Below are 21,258 nucleotides of genomic sequence, written 5' to 3' on the forward strand. Positions count from 1 at the left end.
TCATGAGAAACACTCCGTTAAATTCCGTAGAATGTACTTAGTGCAGGCACGTATATTTTTTCTTATTGGTTGCAAAGACAGCTTGTTCAACTCATTTGAAAGAATTAGATATTATTGCAATATTTTTTTAAAAATCATTAGTGTATGCTAATCATTGCCTTGGGTAAAGAGAGAGGATCAGCTATTGCTAAGTACATTGAAGAATTGGCGGCAATCACAGAAATTACTGGAGTATTGCAGCAGATGTGATTTTGGAATGCAGTCATCTGATGTTTTCTAGAAGTAATCATCGATTTTATTTTTTAAACTTGGCAGCCTAGGATTGACAGCGTGTTATTTTCATCCTTTATCCTAGCCTGATCGTAAAAGAAAATCAATGAAGGCATTTGCAAATGGTTCTTTTTTTTTAACCAAAGAAGTCTGAATCTATTTGCTTGAATATGACATGATTTGGTAAAACAGTCATTTTCTTGTTTTTCCCTGAGCAAGCAAAACCAGAGTACAAGGTAATTAATTTACTACACACATTGCTCAGCACATTGCCTGCTGTTTGGTGACTGATCTATAGGTTACAGTAACAACATTAAAGAGTTTTCTCCCCAAAGTTTAGGCTTAAAAAGTAACTTTTCAGCTGTACTTATCCTGATTTCTTGAAACTGAGCAAGAAAAATACACATGTAACTATTACAGCAGCACAAATTCAGACTGCAGCTTAAAAATTCTTTTCTGCAAAGCACCAATTCATTTCATTGTTACCATATGATTTGCCATCAATAAAGGTTTTTGTATTCTAAACCTTAGACAGAATTGATTAAATGTTTTGATGAAGTTGAACCTGACTAAAATAACAAATAAAACTAATTCTAACCTAACTTTACAAAAGATGAACTTAATTGCAGCTCAACATTACTGCCATAGCAACAGTCCCTGCATGAACACAATAGGCCGATGAAAGGGATAATGTGGCCGCAAACAGTGTATGGAATAGAAGAAAAATGCCTCATAAACAAAAGTCTTCAATTTCAAACAGATTTTTCTGAAACATTCTTAAGACTGAATGTATTTTAAAGATGACAATTAGCAATTTTTCCCTTTGTTATCCTTACATTTAAGCATATGGTTGTGCAATTAGCTGCAGTAAGGATCTGGATGCAAAATCACAAATGTTAATGTCTTAAAAAGACTGATCATTTAGCACATTCTGCCATAGGCAGTTTAAATCACACAAAAAACATTGTGCTAGATTAAGACAGCCTAGTTGGCAAGCACTGAATAGTATTTTTTTTATTTGGCTTTCAGTGTCTTGGGAAACAGTTTTGCTAATTCCGAAAGCTTCTGCCAATTTGGGGGAAAATGGGAGAGGGCAAGTTTAGAGGAAGCTACAGCAGAATTAGATATTGACACAAAATCGGAAAGTGCAAGGGGCACTATGTAAGTATGGCAGGAAGAAGCTGTTGGATAGCCAGTGATAATCAACTACATTTGGTCTACCAGTAAAAGCCACATTATAAAAATAAATTTAACAACCCGCACAGTTTTTCCAGACTGCTTGAGGTGAAATTCCTGATTAGGATTCCGAATAAATAAATTTGTGGAAGAGACATTAAATCTGGTCAAAGGTGATTGCTGGGACAAAACCGAACCACGAACGCTGATAGACCGGATGAAGAATAAGACATCAAACACACATTCGAAACAGTCTTTCAGAGAAAGCTGCAGTGTAATTAATCAGCATAGCAATCATGGATTAGGCATTAATAGCTTTGAGTTTATTTGAAGGTGAAAACCCTGAGAGGCTTGCACCCTTTACGCACACAAGTACATTGTCCTTTAAATATTCACGAAACATGGATATGCAGCCTTTGTTCGTTCAATGGACTTTGGAATTAGTTAATTAATAATCCAATTAAGATCTTCCATCCCCTATACTTGTGAAATTAAAAAATACAAATTGGCATTGTTTTAATTTTAATTATTCAATTATTTACAATAGTAGAGATTGAAATGAAGAATGCGCCAGACCACACAAATCAAGTCAGTGGTCTTTCAATCTATAGGATTTAATTCTGAAAAGCATGTAGTAATATGGTATAACCGCTTAATTTGCACCAATGCATTTGTATACACCATACTCATTATACAGGTCACTGGCTGAAGGCTTGGAGTGTGTGTGCTAAACCAGTGTAAGGGGCAAATTCCCTAACCTACACAGTTGTATGCATGTATGAGCACTGATTACAACTAGACACCTAGGTCATCAAACTGATTGAATTTCTGTGGTTAAAAGAGAGTAGGATTAGTGGAAGAAAATAATTTTAGTTTCCACGTAACTTATGGATAGATTGTTATTGTTCGTCAGGTAAACACATTTTGAAATGCACTAAAAGAACCCACAGAAAATGTTATACATTTGTGAGTTTTCTTACCTTTCATCAGTAGAAATAAAATGACGAAGAAATTATGATTTTGTTATGGATATTAAACCTGAAAATATGAAAGTTTGTTGAAAGCATAAATATTTTATGTTGCTATTTGTGCAATAAATGCACAGCAAAATCATTTAATCCTAGCAGTAGGGTTCTTCTCATTAGTATAATAGCCAAAACCAATTATTTAAACTCATATAGTGGTTTAATTTCCTCCTAATTCCACCTAGAGTGTGTTAAATTAGAGCTAATTGTAACTCCCAGGCTACTTTAACGCATTTTCAGTTCCACATAACTTAACACAAACAAAGCACGCAATCTGATCACTCCCACTAGAAGGTTGCTTAATCATTCTTTAACCAGCACAACTGGCATATAAGTGTTACAAATAGTGCAGTGAGTGAATACAGCTGTGGAGTGAGAATGCAATTTCTATGTAGCTGTACACAAAATATGAAATACAACGCATAGAGTAAGGTGCAAGAATGTTTAGTCTGTGGGCACTGTCAGTAAATTCTATTTGGCAGCGTGAGGGAAGGAAGAAATGGCCTTTATAGGACTGAAGGGCATAGAACAAATTAAGTAAAGGGCCCATCAGGCATGGAAATCAATTGGCACTTGCCACTGTTATGTTGCACACTTGTTACAAGGAAGATATCTGGTTTAAAGAAAAGTGCTGAAACAGAACAATGGCTATTAGTTATCTAACAGTATTATAGATGAGTCTAAGCCACAATTACCTTATTTGGGATACATAGTCATGAAAGGCAATTACCTTACCTTGTAATATATGGGCCTGTGTATAATTATCATGCATTGCTAAGTTTGAATATTATATTGATGCCAATAACAATCCAAGTAAGCAGTACATGTCAGCCATGGTTTAATGACTAGTTTCATTAAACAACATCGCTTACTTGATTTCATCCATTAGTGTGATACATATGCAGAATAAAAGGCAGGTAAATACTGAATTACAAAAATGTGGATAATAAAAATGCATTTGGTCCAACTCACATAGAAGACAATTCAGTATTGACAGCCAATTTTATGGCTACAAGGAAAATTGTAAACAATTCACCACATCTTGACATACACGCCCAATGAGCTCTCTGCTAGTAGTTCATGTTTATAAACTTGACCTATTATCCTAATATCTCCAGTTAGCAAAGTAGTTTAATATTGATTGAAAAAAGAGACATGCTGCCAAAGCTTTTCATCTTTCCCTCTTCAGGATAAATATGCAGGAATACTCATAGTAGTGTTATTCTTGCGTAGTTGTTCTGATGAGTGTAAGATTAAAAGCTTTGACAGCATGTCTCTTTTTATAGGCAATACTCAAGCTCTGTGCTACCATTCGACTATCTGAGACAAAAGCATTTTTATACGCCCAGCAATTTCTACAAATATGCATTCTTACCTTCTCTCTGAAAAGTAATATTCCACGCAATGCTTAATATATGTTGCAGGATAAAGAAGGCACCATGCACAGGTAGCGATGTGCACTAAATGGTAGAAGATTGTGAAACATCAAATTCTTCTTGCTAAAGCAATGTTGTTACTTCAGCAAGACCAGTGGTTACAATTTTCAATGTGCTGTTAGGAAGTGAGTTCCAGGATTCTGGCCCAGCGACAGAGAAGGAGCAGGGGACAAGCACTGGGGAGTCAGGGGATGAGTCAGCCGCTGCTGATTATGAGCCACTGACCTGCTTTTGTAGTCACAGTATTTATATGGCTGCTCCACTTAAGTGTTGGGACAATGGTGACAGTCAGGTTTTAATGGTGGGGGATTCAGCGATGGTAATAATGTTGAAGGTCAAGGAGAGATGGTTAGGTGTTCTCTTACTGGAGATGGTGATTGCCTGGCAAGTGTGTGACATGAATGTTATTTGCCATTTACCAGTCTAAGTCTGAATGCTTTCTGCAAATGGACATGGATAGCTTCAGTAACTGAGTAACCATGAATAGTACTGAACACTGCAATCCCGACCAATGGAGAGAAAACACAGGGCTCTGAGAGCAGGAACCCGGGCAGTGTGGACCCCAGAGCTGGAAAGTCAGGAAATAACGATCATTGTCCCAGCCTGAACCCGTATGGTATGTGATACATTTCACTGGCAGGACTGTGCAGGAGCATGTCGACCATATGAGGAACCAAGGGATAGTAACCCCCATTCCAGATCAGATGGGTCCAACTTGGATCATGGTGCTTCTGTGGCAGAGAGTGGGGATAAAAGGATCCTTTTCAGGATGGCAGCCAGTGACTAGTGATTTTCCGCAGGGTTCAGTGTTGGGACCACAGCTATTCACAATGTACATTAATGATCTGGAAGAAGGAACTGAGGGCATTGTTGCTAAGTTTGCAGATAATACACAAATATGTAGAGGGACAGGTAGTGTTAAGGAAGCAGGGAGATTGCAGAAGGACCTGGACAGGTAAGAGAGTGGACAAAGAAGTTGCAGATGGAATACAATGTGGAAAAGTGTGAGGTTATGGTCGGAAGAATAGAGTATTGGCTATTTTCTACATGGGAAAAAATTTGGAAATCAGAAGCACAGAGATTTAGGAGTTCTAGTTCAAGTTCTAGTTCTGCAAGGTTAACATGCAGGATCAGTTAGTAGTTAGGAAGGTAAATGCAATGTTAGCATTCATGTCGAGAGGGCGAGAATAAAAGAGCAGGAATGTACTTCTGAGGCTGTATTAGGCTCTGGTCAGACCCCATTTGGAATATTGTGAGCAGTTTTGGACCCCATATTGAAGAGTGGATGTGTTGGCCTTGGAAAGTGTCCAGAGAAGGTTCACAAGAATGATCCCCAGAATGAAGGACTTGTTCTATGAGGAGCAGTTCAGGACTCTGGGTCTGTATTCGATGGAATTTGGAAGACTGAGGGTGGATCTCATTTAAACTTACAGAATACTGAGAGGCCGAGATAGAGTGGACGTGTAGAGCATGTTTCCAGTAGTAGGAAAACTAGAACCCAAGGGCACAGCCTCAGACTCAAGGGATGATTCTTTAAAACTGAGATGAGGAGAAATTTCTTCAGCCAGAGGGTGGCGAATCTATGGAACTCATTGCCGCTTGATTAATAAGGTGATCAGGGGTTACGGTGGTAAAGCAGGAGAATGGGGATGAGAAGCATATCAGCCATGATTAAATGGTGGAGCAGACTCGATGGGCCAAATAGCCTAATTCTGGTCCTATGTCTTATAGTCTAATGGTTCTAGAACGGAAGGAGTCAGGAATTTCAGAGAGAGCCCCGCCAGCAATACAGGTGGGAGCTGGCAAGGCGAGCCGCCCTGCAGAAGAGGTGAAGCATCCTGAACTGTCGTCTTCTACAGACAACAAGACTGCCTTGGAGACGGTGGAGCCAGCTGGGGGACTAAGGAGGTCCGTGAGGTCTCGAATGTCCCCGGACAGACTGACTCTGTAATGAACTATTTTCCCTTATGTCTCTTGTATCTAGCACTATTATATAGCTTTCTTTGTAAAATGTAATGAGGCACTTAAGGCAGGAGGAAATGGTTGGATGGCCCCTTTAAGGAGGCTGGATTTGCAGTCCATGTGACTGACTCGAGACCTATCGCGCAGGAGCGTGCAAAACCTGACCAATAGAGAGAAAGTGTGGGGCTTGGGAGCAGGGGCCTGAGCAGTGTGGACTCCGTAGCTGGAGTAACTGTGGTTGTCTTGTCTACTGTTAATGAACCCCCATTTTTGTCACTGGAAGTGAGCACATTGTCTCGAGCCACCACACTAGGAAAGATAGTCAAAATCTCATTAAGCACAATATGCTGAATTTAATATTTCCATTCTCAGAAAACTGACTTCTAAGTTGCCCTCTCCTCTGAAGGACTGCACCAAAAATGTTTGAGTAATGGCCATTCCATTTCTGCTGTTTCACTGTCACAAGTTGCAAATGTTAACACCTAAAACAATTTTGCATCCAATTTTGGACTCAATTTTGTTTTTCTGTTGCCAAATTTCTAATTTTCTCTTCTTTGCCCCTCCAATGGTTACATTTCTGTTTCTTGAACATGAAGTGGTGAACTGCCAAAGAGTTTATTGTACTATTTCAATCTTGAAACAGCCTATGGTATTCAATCATAGACTTAGTACTATAGGCAAGGTAAAACTTTAATTGCTTGCTGGTTATGTGCAAATTGGCAGACAATTTTTGCAGCATATTTTAGCAAATCCAGCAACCATAAAATAACAAAACATGATCTTCACTTGAATCACCAGTTGCTTCATCTAATGGTTAGCATGGTAGCACAGTGGGTCGCACAGTGGTTACCACAGTTGCTTCACAGCTCCAGGGTCCCAGGTTCAATTCCCAGCTGGGTCACTGTCTGTGCAAGGTCTACACAGCCTCCCCGTGTCTGCGAGAGTTTCCACTGCGTGCTCTGGTTTCCTCCCACAGTCCAAAGATGTGCAGGTTAGGTGGATTGGCCATGATAAATTGCCCTTAGTGTCCAAAAAGGTTAGGTAGGTTGTAGGGATAGAGTGTAAGTGTGGGGTTAAGTAGGGTGCTCTTTCCAAGGACCGGTGCAGACTCGATGGGCCAAATGGCCTCCTTCTGCATTGTAAATTCTATGATCTATGAATAGATTATACATGAGGTTGTCTTTGTTCCAAACGCTAGACTTTGGACATAGTTGGACATAAATACTGTGCCTATAAGAGCAGGTCAGATATTTTGCAGCAAGTAACTCATCTCCTGATTCCCCAAATATTTTCTACAATCTCGAGGGAACAAGTCAGTTGTGTAATGAAACACTTTCCACTTGCCTGGATAGCACAGCTCCAAGAAGCCTGACATATCCAGCACAGAGCAGCCCTCTCGACTGGCATGCAATCTACCACCTTAAACATTTCCCCCACCACCAATGGTGCACACTAGTTCCATTGTGTACCATCTACAAAATATGTTGTACCAACCTAGCAGATTTTCTTTGGTAGCTCCTCCCATACCCATGGCCTCTACTTTCTAGAGGGGCAAGAGCAGCAGACACATGGGAACACCACCTCCTGCAAGTTCCCCTTCAAGTTATGCACCATCCTGATGTTGTGACTGTTCCCCCCCCCCCCCCCCGCCCCCTCAAAAGAGGTGAGGGTTTTTATGTCCGGCACCCCACCACCAGTCTGGCCCACTCCCTCTGATTGTGGGAGAGCTTTTCCTGCGGAGACACAAAGGATGCTTTGTTAGCCACATGCATACTGTGGTGAATTATACTGCATTGTAATTCACACTGTATTGCATTGCATTGTATTATGTCCTTCTGGGCTCTGAATGTGAGCCATTGCGCAGCTTTGCCCATAGGGGGAGATGAGGAGCTTGTACAGGGCTCCACCTTTGGCTCCGCCCATGGCTCCGCCCATGGCCCCTCCAACTACCGGAAGTATAAAGTGCTGCAGCCGTAAGCCTGCTCTCAGTTCCTCTGGTCGCAGGCAGGCTCAGTTGTAAGACTATTAAAACCACAGTTTACTTCCAATCGTGTCTCTAGTGAATTGATGGTCACATCACATGCAGTGGTGGAGGAGGGGGCATGAAGGCGGGTTGGGGGGGTGGTTGACAGTGACCCAGCAGGGAATCAAACTTGGGACCCTGGCGCTGTGAAGCCACAGTACAATCCACTTGTGCTACTTGTTACACAGAGGGACAATTCAGAATGTCCAACTTACCAAACAGCACGTCTTTCGGGACTAGTTGGAGGAATCTGGAGCACCTAGAGAAAACCCATGCAAAGCGTGGGGAGAATGTGCAGACTCTTCACAGACAGTGACCCAGCCGGGAATCGAACCTGGGACCCTGGTGCTGTGAAGCCACAGTGCTAATCATTGTGCAACAATGCTGACTGTGAAATGCTTTGGGATAGTTTGAGGATGTGGTTGAGTCTTTCTTTCAGTGACAACATTATGTGACCTACTGCTATTATTCAACCAACTCACCTTGTCTAATACTGCAAGGCACCTGCAGGGCAGACTAAACATTGGAAATGTTCCTTCAATAATCGAGAGGTGAGCTCCACGACAATAGTTTTCACTATAGTATTTTCCTGAGGGACATAAGAGTTTGACTGAAGTGTCAGGAGCCACGTTTTACGTAGCTTTCAGCCAGAGGCTACAGTTAATTTGTTCACTCCTTTAGGTAAATGTGGTCCTCAAAATATATTCAATTCTTGCAAAAACAAGTACCATTTCCTGCCTGTGGTTAGGGTTGGAAAATCTGTGTGCATTCCTCAAGGTTTATATCACATGACTACCTGCCTCCAAGCACCCTGCCCAGTCAAAGATTTGCCTCTAAGATTTGGCTCCTCAGTTGCTCATTGGCAATGTCCAGGGCATTATTCTTAATTGCTTAAAACTCCAGGAAAATTCTAAAGGATTGGCAACACCACCTACAGTCACATAACATGTTGTGTATTAAAGCTAGCAGTGTGTTAGCAAAAGAGGTACTTTCGGTGTATGACAATTCATTTGTGAGAGCAAACAATACTGCCTTCTATTTGGGAAAGGTCAAGGGATTCTCCGTTGGCTGACACCAAAATTGGGAAACACAATTGGGCGGAGAATAGATTCCGACACAAAAATCGCGGCGGGTGCTGGTTTGACGCCAAATTGCAATCCTCCATTACCTCGGCAGTGGCATCAATACGTTCCTGAATGCCCGTACAGTAAACACTGTTTGCATATCATTTGTGGGCCGGATCCATATTCTCCGTCGCCTCCGCCTCCGATGGGTCGAGTTCCCGATGGCATAGTTCTCTTGTGCTTTTACAAATCGTGAAACTGGCATCGTGGCTACTGAGGGAGAGAGAGAGGGTACAGAAAGTGTCCAACATTGCCATAGTTTGCTGACAATTGTCCCATTGACCAGGTAGGCTTATGTCAGGGCCGGGAGAGTAACGCGAAGTGGCCAGGAGGTGGGCTTTGGGGCAGGGTGGATGGACATTGAACACCATTGCTGCAGCCGGAAAGGTAGCCATGCAGCTGTGCACATTAGTTATTGCCCAATGTGAACTTTGGGCCACAGGACCCCCCCCCCCCCCCCCCCCCGGCCACACCCCGAGGTGCCCTCTGGCCCCAGCAGACCCATCAGCTGTATGGGCACGCTCCAGTGCAACCAGTGCCATCTTGTTGGCTGGGATGAACGTGCGTTTGGATTGTAAAATGTTCCTGCGGCTGCAGCTTGTCAGCCTCCTGAGTGGCAATCACGGACCTGGCAAATGCTACACCGTTTTTTATTGGAATCGATTGTGTTCCACGTTGCACTAGTGCTAGCCCCTCCACAGTCGCTGAATCGGTCCAAGTCCAGCTCCAGTTCTGCTGTCGTGAAAGTCCACTAATCCTGCGCCTGCGTCAACACTTAGTCTCAGGAACGGAGAATTCCGCCCCAGACCTCTGGAAAAACTGCTTCCTGTTTCTGTGGCCTGAGGGACACAAATCAGGCTTTCCCAGTGGATGAGACCAATGGAGGTCTGCTTGGGACATCAAAGTGAACATCAGGGAAGCCTGAGGAGGGAAAAAGAGTGGGCAGAATAGGGTACAGAGTAGAGCTGGTTGGATTGGGGGATAGTGTGGGGAGTGTTACTTTTTTTGGGACTGGGGCTTAAAAACAGTATAACTGCCTGTTCTCTACCGGATTAGGAATTTCACTATTTTACTCCCAGGCAGAGTATTTGAGCACGTGTTGAAGTTCCTGCATGGTACTTTAAAGCAAACATACACATTTACACCTCCATAAAGATACATTTAACACTTGTACTACTGCTAAATTTTTGAGCTAATTAGGTCCCATATTCTTTAAGCAACATGAAACTGGAGTACTTTAAAACAAATTACACAGAGATTTTATGGTATTCGTTCTGGACACATTTACGTTCAGTGGATTGAAATTTAAGTGCGGTAACAGCAATCATACACATTGACCCAATGAGCTTTGTGTAATGATGGCAAAAAATATTTCTTTAAAAGGGGGAGGTTTACTCATTTGGAATGGAACAAGCTTCTTCCTCTCCCATATAGCGATGATTTAAACTATTCAGTACGACAGAAAGAGAAATCCCTGTGCCTTCAACTTTAAAAATTGTGCAGGTGTATCTCATGAATATTTCAAAATGATACAAGCGGCACTACAATTGCTGACTTATCTTGGCTATGTAAAGGGGTCTTATGAAGTATTTTGTGATATTTATTCAGGTTTGTGAATTAAAAGGTAGTGCTGTGCATTGTAAGAGAGGCATCGCTGTTGGCAATGTTAACTAAATATATTCGTTCAACATTCCTCTGACTATAAAGTGTGCAATGTAAATAAAGGTCGGATTTTTTTGTTCGGATTTTATTTGGAAAAGAAGCTAAGTTGCTGATTTGGCGGCATCACGATTGCTGGTTCAGTTTGGAATCAGACCCGATAAGTAATAAGATTTCTCTAAGGCATTGGGAAGAAATCAAGGACTTGACCAATAGTCGGAAGAACTCAACTCTCGACATGAAAGGAGGAAGTTATCAGGTCCAAGTAGCATACCCAGGCAGCAACAATTATATATTTGTTGGAGACTGCAATTGTCCTGGCAATCCCAACACTGTCCCGACTGTGTTGTCCAGCATTGAAACAAGAGGGTTGCAGCTCGTTTCAAAGTCTTTACTGGAATGGAGTGTCTTTTCACCTCTAGCAGCCTCCAAAGGTGAATTACGATGAGGCATCTGAATATGTTTTACTGTTACTCCCATCTGAAATGATCTGGGCCACAGCTTTTGTAATCGTCCTTAAAAAAATAACTGGGATTGAGTAATGTTATCCTCCAAGACACAGTTTAAAAATCCAGCCATAGATGTCATAGGTACAGAATTTGGCTTAGTCAGTCACTCTCAACTAATACTTCCAACTGCAAATCGGTTCCTAAAACATTCCACAGAATACATAGACCACTGCAAGGCAGTGGCCAGACTTTTTAACAGATTAAATTGCCGAATTCAATCGAAAAAAATGGCTAAATATTTCAGAATCCCATGTAATTAAATAGAACTTAACTTGTCAGGCTCCGTAAAGTGGATTTTTTGGCTGAGCCTCAGATCAAATAAAAGTCCGGTGATGCAGCACTAGCAGTTGTGTGTGGGAGAAAACGCTGAAGGGGTCTCTGACTAACTGAATGCGTCCCCTTCAACTTCACCTGCACTTGCTCCTCCCTTACTTTGTGATCCCTGCCTCATCAAGAATTCCATCCTCCAGCTCACCAACTGACCACCTTGACACTGTAGGAGCAAATAGCACAGGGTGCTGTGAGGTGCTCAACTAGGATTCAACACTGGGCTTAGTCACCTTCACTGTCGAGCAATTCAAGGGTTGGATTAAAGGACACAGCAGCATATAATACAAAAGATGGGTATTTTGTCCACTGTGACTGTGAAAGAGTTATCCAATAAACCCAGACACTCCTGCTCTTTCCTTAAAGATTGCAAATTTCTCTGACATATGTTAGAGCAGTGTTATTCAAACTTTTTTGCCCGGGACCCATTTTTACCAACCATCCGACCTTCGCAACCCATGCCGGCCAACCTACACGACCATCATTTTCACTGACCTTTAATATGAGCGGGGAGCCTGCTTGGTCCTCACAATCTCACTTGCTTTGTTGTTCAATGTTACATTTCTGATGACTTAAGCTGATGATTTAAGATCTCACTGCATCCATTGAGAAAAATAAAGAGGTTCGTCCTCGAACGCGCCGGCCAAGTACTGACGCTGGCGTGAAAAGCGGCACCAACCACTCCGACATCAATAGTCCCCGATAATGAGGAATGCTCCCCTTCCAAGGGGGATACGTAGGCGCCGGAATGGTCCCCGCAGCTCCAGCCGGTGCGAAACGGCCGGCGTGAATTCGCACATGCGTGGATCGGCTGGCGTGATCCCGTGCATGCATGTGTGTTCCCGTCTCCGCAATATGGCGGAGCCCTACAGGGGCCCAGCGCGGTGGAACATAGGCCCCCACGGAACTTGCCCGCCGATCGGTAGGCCCCGATCGCAGGCCAGGCCACAGTGGAGGCCCACCCCGGGGTTGGATCCCCCCGTCCCCCCTCCAGGACGGCCCCCACAGACACACCTTCCAGGTCCCGCCGTGTGGGACCTGAGTAACCCACGCCGGCGGGACTCGGCCAAAATCGGCGGCCACTCGGCCCATCGGGCCCGGAGAATCGCCGGGAGGGCCGATTTCAACAGCCCCTGACCTGCGTGCAGGCGATCCCACGGGCGCCCGATAATCCATGGCAGAGAATCGGTGAGCCGGCGTCAGGGTGGAGGGGTGGATTCTCGCGTCCCCCCAGGGATTCTCCGACCTGGCGCGGGGTCGGAGAATCCCAGCCGCCATGTTAAGTCTTCAAATGTCTTTGAATTTTTGAGGGTTTTAAACTTTAATTTGCCAGTGTTTCCCTGCATATAACGCACATGCAGCTGGATTTTCCGTCGGCGGGATCCTCCGTTTCGCCAGCAGCACACTCACCCCCGCGGATTTCCCGACAGCCGGCTGCGAGGTGGAGGTTCCTGCTGCCGGTGGGGGTGCGCCACATCAGAAAACGGATGCGGCAGGATGGCCAGGACTCTCAAAAGTCCGTCCCAGCCAGTAATTTCAAAAGCCAGTAGCAGCCGTTGCCCATTCCTCCTGCGATCAGGAATGCCACGACCGAGCGCCGCGACCCTGCTGAAACCTGCCTGCGATCCACCTCTCGTGACCCTGATTTTGAAAACCCCTGTGTTAGAGTGATGGCAATGCAGCATGCCTAAGATATTGCAGGGTAAAGCTACAGCTCAACATGCACTTGTGCATGAGGTGGTGACTGAAGGAATAAAATGAAACACAAAAAGAACTATAATAACTATGGGCGCGATTCACCCAAAAAATGACTAAAGGCACGATTCTCTGGAAAGGTTTCTAGGTGTGGTAGCGAGCAGACAGACTTGCACAGACAGCCTGACTCGGTTCGCATCCATGGTGCCAAGGTGACTGGCCCAGCAATTCAGGGATGCAGACCTGCATAGGTTCCTTGATGCAGTGGAGGCCAGGAGGGATGTCCTACTCCCCCGCTGGTCCTGGAGGGTAAGCCACAGGGCAGCCAGTGCTGCCTGGGACGATGTCGCGGCGGCCTTGAGCTCAGGGTGTGTGACCAGGAGGATTGGCCTCCAGTGTCGCAAGGTCAATGACCTACACAGGTGAGTTGACCAATGACCCTCCCCCTCCCCCTCCCCCTGAGAGCTTTCTGCCCTCACGCGAGCATCCACCTCCTCAACCCTCCATGCAGCCCCCAATCCTCCCTTCATCCCCCCTCTCCCTTCAGCCACCCCAATCCTTCCTTTACCAACCCCCCCCCACATCACTATGAACCAGGAGTGCAGCTAACAATGCCCCCTCTGTGTGTCTGCAGGAGAAGCTCTCCCACAGTCGCCAGGAGAGGACCCCAGACTGACAGATGGGTGCCTGATATACAAATTCTTATCACCTTCAGGGAATGGGCCTTGGAGTTCACAGGCGGTGGCTGAGGACAGAGCGGTCACCAATGCGGAGGTCAGCGTATGCTGCAGAGTTGAGGATCCACTGGGCCACTCCGGAGGACCTGTCACAAGGGGTGCGATTCTCCGCACTCACGCCGGTTCGGAGAATAGCGGGTCGCGCAAATTTTCACGGCGATGCAGGTCCGACACCCTCCCGCTATTCTCCGAACCCTGCACAAACTACACGTTGGGATTCCCGGCAAAGGCCTCAAACGCGCCCTCGACACGACCAGAATTGCTACTTATTGGCCCCCTGCTATTCTCCGACCCGGATGGGCCGAAGTCCCGACGTCATCACGCACTGTTTTCACGCCGGCCAACACACCTGCTTTTCAAGTTCGTCAACCAGTCGTGCTGGCTGACGAGAGCATCGAGGAGGTGAGAGCACCGCTCAGCGCACCGCTCAGCGCACTGCTGGAGTCTGGCCATAACGGGGAAGGCATCCCCGAGAACGGGAGGGGGGTCCAGAGCGGGGGGGGGTGGGGGAGACTGAGGTGGGGAGTGGGGGAGATGGAGGGGGGAGTGGGGGAGACTGAGGGGGGGAGTGGGGGAGATGGAGGGGGGAGTGGGGGAGACTGAGGGGGGAGTGGGGGAGATGGAGGGGGGAGTGGGGGAGACTGAGGGGGGAGTGGGGGAGACTGAGGGGGGGAGTGGGGGAGATGGAGGGGGGAGTGGGGGAGACTGAGGGGGGAGTGGGGGAGACTGAGGGGGGAGTGGGGGAGACGGAGGGGGGAGTGGGGGAGACTGAGGGGGGAGTGGGGGAGATGGAGGGGGGAGTGGGGGAGATGGAGGGAGGAGTGGGGGAGATGGAGGGGGGAGTGGGGGAGATGGAGGGGGGAGTGGGGGAGACTGAGGGGGGAGTGGGAGAGACTGAGGGGGGAGTGGGAGAGACTGAGGGGGGAGTGGGGAGACTGAGGGGAAGTGTGGAAGATGGAGGGGGGAATGTGGGAGACGGAGGGTGGAGTGGGGGAGACTGAGGGGGGGAGTGGGGGAGACTGAGGGGGGAGTGGGGGAGATGGAGGGGGGAGTGGGGGAGACGGAGGGGGGAGTGGGGGAGACTGAGGGGGGAGTGGGGGAGATGGAGGGGGGAGTGGGGAGATGGAGGGAGGAGTGGGGGAGATGGAGGGGGGAGTGGGGGAGATGGAGGGGGGAGTGGGGGAGACTGAGGGGGGAGTGGGAGAGACTGAGGGGGGAGTGGGAGAGACTGAGGGGGGAGTGGGGAGACTGAGGGGAAGTGTGGAAGATGGAGGGGGGAATGTGGGAGACGGAGGGTGGAGTGGGGGAGACTGAGGGGGGGAGTGGGGGAGACTGAGGGGGGAGTGGGGGAGACTGAGGGGGGAGTGGGGGAGACTGAGGGGGGAGTGGGGGAGACTGAGGGGGGAGTGGGGGAGATGGAGGGGGGAGTGGAGGAGACTGAGGGGGGATTGGGGGAGACGGGGGGGAGTGGGAGTGGTGGGGTAGGGAGAGAGTGAGCGAGTGACCCGTCCAACCCCGTTACAAAATGTCTGCCACCATGCCATGGTGTGCAGGTGACGAGGACACGGCCGCTGGTTGCCCTGTGGCTTACGGACACAGGCCACTGACGCACCGGTGAAGAGGACGTAGTTAACTGCCCGTTGGATGCAGAAAGTGATCAGGGGTTAGGCTGCCCGCGTGTCAGCAGCGCGACCAGGTCACCGGGACACACAGGTATCCCGTGGCAGGCAGCTGCCGAGGTGTCGACTAACCTCCGTCTAACATGTCCCGTTTCTCTGCCCCCACCACCCTTCTGTAGGTTAGCACAATGTCTGCGAACAGAACGGCTATGTTCTGCGCAGTGGTTGGGGCCGCTGCACTGCATTTGGCGATGCAGCAGCATCCACAGCCACAACCCGCAGTGGCTGCAGGGCCAGCTGCAGCAGCAGAGGGAAGGGCCGAGGAGTTGCCAGTCGTCGAGCAGCATGGGGGGGGGGGGGGGGGGGGGGGGGGGAGGAGGAGGAGGAGGGGGAGGAGGAGAGAGTGAGGGTGCAGCCACGGTGCCAGAGGCGACGACCAAGGCCGAGGGTGTACCGTGCCCGGATCTCTTTCCTAACAATGACGGACATCACCTGCAGGAGGAGACTCCGGCTGAGTAGGCGGACGGTGATACATATCTGTCACCTCGTGGCGCACCTCGCCCCACGTGGAACGGGGGGAGGACACACGATCCCGGTTGCCATCAAGGTGACGGTCGCTCTTAACTTCTATGCGACTGGCTCCTTCCAGTCTCCGAGCGGGGACCTCTCCGGGATCTCCAAGTCATCGGTGCACAGGTGTATCCGGGATGTGACCGACGCCCTCTATGCCATCGCCGATCGCTACATCACCTTTCCCGAGGACCGAGCAACTCAAGACTCACGAGCTCGTGGATTTGCCAGCGTGGCCGGGATACCGAGGGTGCAGGGGGCAATCGATTGTGTTCACGTCCCCATGCGCCCGCCTGCAGGGGACAGGGAGGTGTTCACAAACAGGAGGGGGACATACTCCATGAATATCCAGGTGGTATGCGACCCCCACATGAGGTTCATGAACGTCTGTGCAAGGTTCCCAGGGAGTGTGCATGACTCCTGCATACTGGCGCAGTCGTTCATCCCTGCGATGTTTGAGGGACGTCCCTCCCGGCTGAGGGGCTGGTTGCTAGGCAACAGGGGTTATCCGCTGCGGTCTTGGCTGATGACGCCTATACGGAGGCCTCAGACCAATGCGGAAACCCGATACAATGATGCCCATGCAGCAACCAGGGGTGTGGTGGAGCGCTGCCTTGGCCTCCTGAAGATGAGATTCAGGTGCCTGGACCGCTCCGGAGGGGCCCTGCAGTACCAGCCCGACAGGGTCGCTCACATTGTTGTGGTCTGCTGTGCGCTGCACAACATCGCGATGCAGAGGGGAGATGACCTGCTGCAGGAGGTGGAGCGAGAAGCAAGTGGCAGTGGTGCCAGCATAGAGGAGGAGGAGGAGGAGGAGGAGGCTGGCGGAGTGGCGGGCGCAGCACGCAGACACGACCCTGGTGCTGGTGATGTCCAGGAGGCGACACGACGGACCCAGCGAGGACGGCGGGCACGCGACGCCTTGGTGGCAGGACGGTTCACGCGTTGTATGCGACGTCCCCGCTGAACACCAAACCACCACCTGCATCGCTAGTCGTGCAGAGGGTCAACACATAACTGCCACCACCACAACCCCCCCCCCCCCACTCTCCCCCCCCCCCCCCCCCCCCCCCCCACCCCCCTCTCAGTGTACACTGCTCCACTTCGACATCACCCTTACCACTGGGTCCAGACGGTATGGCACAACATTGATGGCTGTGTCAGCGGGTGTGATCAGTGCCATGTGGAATGATGACAGCCCACTCTGCGAAGAGCTGTGAGCTCAGAATCGTTAGAGAGAGTCTGACCCATGGCAATAGCTGAACCATCCACCTTGGTGGCCGCTGAGATCATCACGGACACTCCATCACGTGCCCGCGTGGGCTAGCTGTGGGAGGGGGTGGGGTGGATGGGACTGCACACCCGGCACCGAAGTTTCACCGCTCGTCAACCCCAGCGACACTCGGTCACCATCACGATTCCTGTGGCTGTGGAACAATCACACGGTATTACAAGTAAGGTGGAACAGTGCATTTAATGTGAACAAAAATTTACAGGTGCCCTAGCCCCTACAACTAAACTGTGCCCTTCACCCGTGCCAACTTACTCAGTGTCTCTCTTTGTTGCCTTACGGGCCCTACCACTACGTCTAAGAGATTCCCCAGATGATAAAGCAGGAGTGGAGGAGGACTGCTGCGAATCGCCCCCTTCGACTCGTTTCTCCTTCGGCAAGCGTTTCCTGGGGCGACCCGGCCTTGATGGGCCAGGCTGCTCTGCGGGCGTCTCGGGTGATGTTGTGCCACCCTGCTCTGCCTGCTGCCCACCCGATGCACCAGGGATGGGACGGGGGGAGGCCGAGAATTCCGGGACGTCCCGTGATGGAGTTAATGGGATGGGCCCCGAAACCTCCTCCTCCCTCGGGGAGCCCGGTGGCCCCCGGGCCTCACTTTGGGACAGAGGTGCGAGCGGGGAGATGCCCCGTTGCGCCACCGACACCTGGCGCTGCCAGTCCTGGAGGCCTGCAACGGTATCCACCAGGATCCGAAGGTTTGCAGAGACGGAGTCCAGGGAGTTAGACATTCCCGCCAGGGACTGTGCGATCTCAACCTGTGAGTGCACGACACCATCCAGCACATGTGTCAGGCGGTTGATGCTCTTCGCGGCTGACTGCTGGGACTGTGCCATCGACTTCTGGGACTGTGCCATCAACTGCTGTGACTGTGCCATGGCGTGCTGCGACTGGGCCATGACCTGCTGAGACTCGGCCAAGGCCCGCAGTGCGCCGGCAATGTCGTGTTGGCTCTGGCGCATTGCTGCCTGTGAGAGGGCAACCCTGTCCAGGGCCGAGGATGACGTGTGCACATTAAGCCCAACGCCTTGCATAACCTGACCCATTGCCTCCACCGCGGATGCCACCCGTGCGGTGTCGGCCTGGGTTGCTGCCATGAGCGGCACCACTCCCTGCTCGTAGACGCGGTTCGACTCCTCTAACAGCGTCTGCAGAGTCTGGAAGACAGCCCTCATCCCGTCATTGTTTCCCTGGGTTTCTTGATGCATCGGCTGTGCGGGTGGGTTGAGAATGTCCAGGAACTCGGAAAACGTCTGGGAGCCAGCTGGATGCTGGGCCTGGCCTGGCCTCCGCCAGTCCGGGCCCTCGGCTGCTCCGCCCTCCACCTGCTGTACCTGCTCAGCTGTGATGTGCGACCCAGACTGTGACCCAGGAGCCTCAACACTAAATAGGCCAGCCGGGGTGAGTGTCTTTGGGATGGTGGATGGTGTGGGAGATAGCTGTGCCACAAGCTCAAGGTCGTCTTGGTTTGACGCCTCCTCTATGTCATCGGCCCGCTGAGAGGCCGCAGGGCGTTCGCGGGCCATTTCTCTCTCTGGCTGTGTCGCCGCCCTCTGGGCGTCCTGCTCCACAGATTCGGTGGGGGAGGATGGGACTCCCCGCTGATCGGGCACCCTCTCTTGTGTGGCCCTGGGTGAGGTGGGGGCAGATGCCTGTGTCCGCCTGGAGGCAGACGGCCCTGGTCGTTCAGCATCACGTCCTAGGGAAGAGAATGAAACGGGTTATTTAGATTCGCTCGGCCGGGCGCTGGATGGTCCCAGTGGGCAGGGTGTGAAGGGACAGAGGATGGGGGAGGTGTCCAAGTGGGCAGGGTGTGAAGGGACAGAAGATGGGGGAGGTGTCCAAGTGGGCAGGGTGTGAAGGGACAGAGGATGGTGGAGGTGTCCAAGTGTGCAGGGTGTGTGAAGGGACAGAGGATGGGGGAGGTGTCCAAGTGGGCAGGGTGTGTGAAGGGACAGAGGATGGGGGAGGTGTCCAAGTGGGCAGGGTGTGTGAAGGGACAGAGGATGGGGGAGGTGACCCAGTGGGCAGGGTGTGTGAAGGGACAGAGGATGGGGGAGGTGTCCAAGTGGGCAGGGTGTGTGAAGGGACAGAGGATGGGGGAGGTGACCCAGTGGGCAGGGTGTGAAGGGACAGAGGATCGAGGAGGTGTCCAAGTGGGCAGGGTGTGTGAAGGTACAGAGGATGGGGGAGGTGACCCAGTGGACAGGGTGTGAAGGGACAGAGGATGGAGGAGGTGTCCAAGTGGGCAGGGTGTGAAGGGACAGAGGATGGGGGAGGTGACCCAGTGGGCAGGGTGTGTGAAGGGACAGAGGATGGGGGAGGTGACCCAGTGGGTAGGGTGTGTGAAGGGACAGAGGATGGGGGAGGTGTCCAAGTGGGCAGGGTGTGTGAAGGGACAGAGGATGGGGGAGGTGTCCAAGTGGGCAGGGTGTGTGAAGGGACAGAGGATGGGGGAGGTGACCCAGTGGGCAGGGTGTGTGAAGGGACAGAGGATGGGGGAGGTGTCCAAGTGGGCAGGGTGTGTGAAGGGACAGAGGATGGGGGAGGTGACCCAGTGGGCAGGGTGTGAAGGGACAGAGGATCGAGGAGGTGTCCAAGTGGGCAGGGTGTGTGAAGGTACAGAGGATGGGGGAGGTGACCCAGTGGACAGGGTGTGAAGGGACAGAGGATGGAGGAGGTGTCCAAGTGGGCAGGGTGTGAAGGGACAGAGGATGGGGGAGGTGTCCAAGTGGGCAGGGTGTGTGAAGGGACAGAGGATGGGGGAGGTGACCCAGTGGGCAGGGTGTGAAGGGACAGAGGATGGGGGAGGTGTCCAAGTGGGCAGGGTGTGTGAAGGGACAGAGGATGGGGGAGGTGTCCAAGTGGGCAGTGTGTGTGAAGGGACAGAGGATGGGGGAGGTGACCCAGTGGACAGGGTGTGAAGGGACAGAGGATGGGGGAGGTGTCCAAGTGGGCAGTGTGTGTGAAGGGACAGAGGATGGGGGAGGGGACCCAGTGGGCAGGGTGTGAAGGGACAGAGGATGGGGGAGGTGTCCAAGTGGGCAGGGTGTGTGAAGGGACAGAGGATGGGGGAGGTGACCCAGTGGGCAGGGTGTGAAGGGACAGAGGATGGGGGAGGGGGGGGTGTTTGTCATGCAGGGTTGTCTCACTTGTTGCAGCTCCGCCAACCTCGCATTGCGCAATCTCCCGGGTGGCAGATCCCCCAACAAGGTCCAGTGCCCTCTGCTCGAACGTGGTGAGGGGGCGCAGGATGGGCGAACCCCCTCCAGTCTTGTTCCGCTCACGAATGTTGTGAGCTGTCTTGTCCTGTTGGGGGAGGGTACATAGGTAGATCATTACAATACGGCAGGTATCAGCAGTCCGTTCAGATACTGGCACAGTTTGGGGGTCAAGTTGTAATAAGACCATTGCATCTCTCCACGGGGGCCAGAGCGCTGGGTCTGTGACAACTTTGTGAACCACCCTCAACTCACTCTGCCCCAATCCCCCTCCACCCCCCGTGCCGGGGGGGGGGGGGGGGGGTGGTTAAGTTAAGGGGGGAGGGATGGTTGTGACCCAGGGGCACCCTCTTGGCACTTACCCTGGCAGCCCTGGTGAGGGCGTGCATCTTCTTCCGACATTGGTCAGCAGAGCGAGGGGTCTGCCCCACAGCACTAACGGCAGCAGCCACCTCACGCCTGGCCTGGCGCACCGCGCTGGCAGGGTGGCGATGCCCTCTACGCGGGCAGATGATGCCCCTCCTCCGCTCGATTGATTCGAGCAGCATCTCCACGTCAGCCTCCACGAATCGCGGGGCTGCTCTCCTGAGCTCCGGCATCCTGGCCTAGTTTCTGTA

This window comes from Scyliorhinus canicula, chromosome 2 (genome assembly GCF_902713615.1).
Source record: "Scyliorhinus canicula chromosome 2, sScyCan1.1, whole genome shotgun sequence".
NCBI classification, from domain to species: Eukaryota; Metazoa; Chordata; class Chondrichthyes; order Carcharhiniformes; family Scyliorhinidae; genus Scyliorhinus; species Scyliorhinus canicula.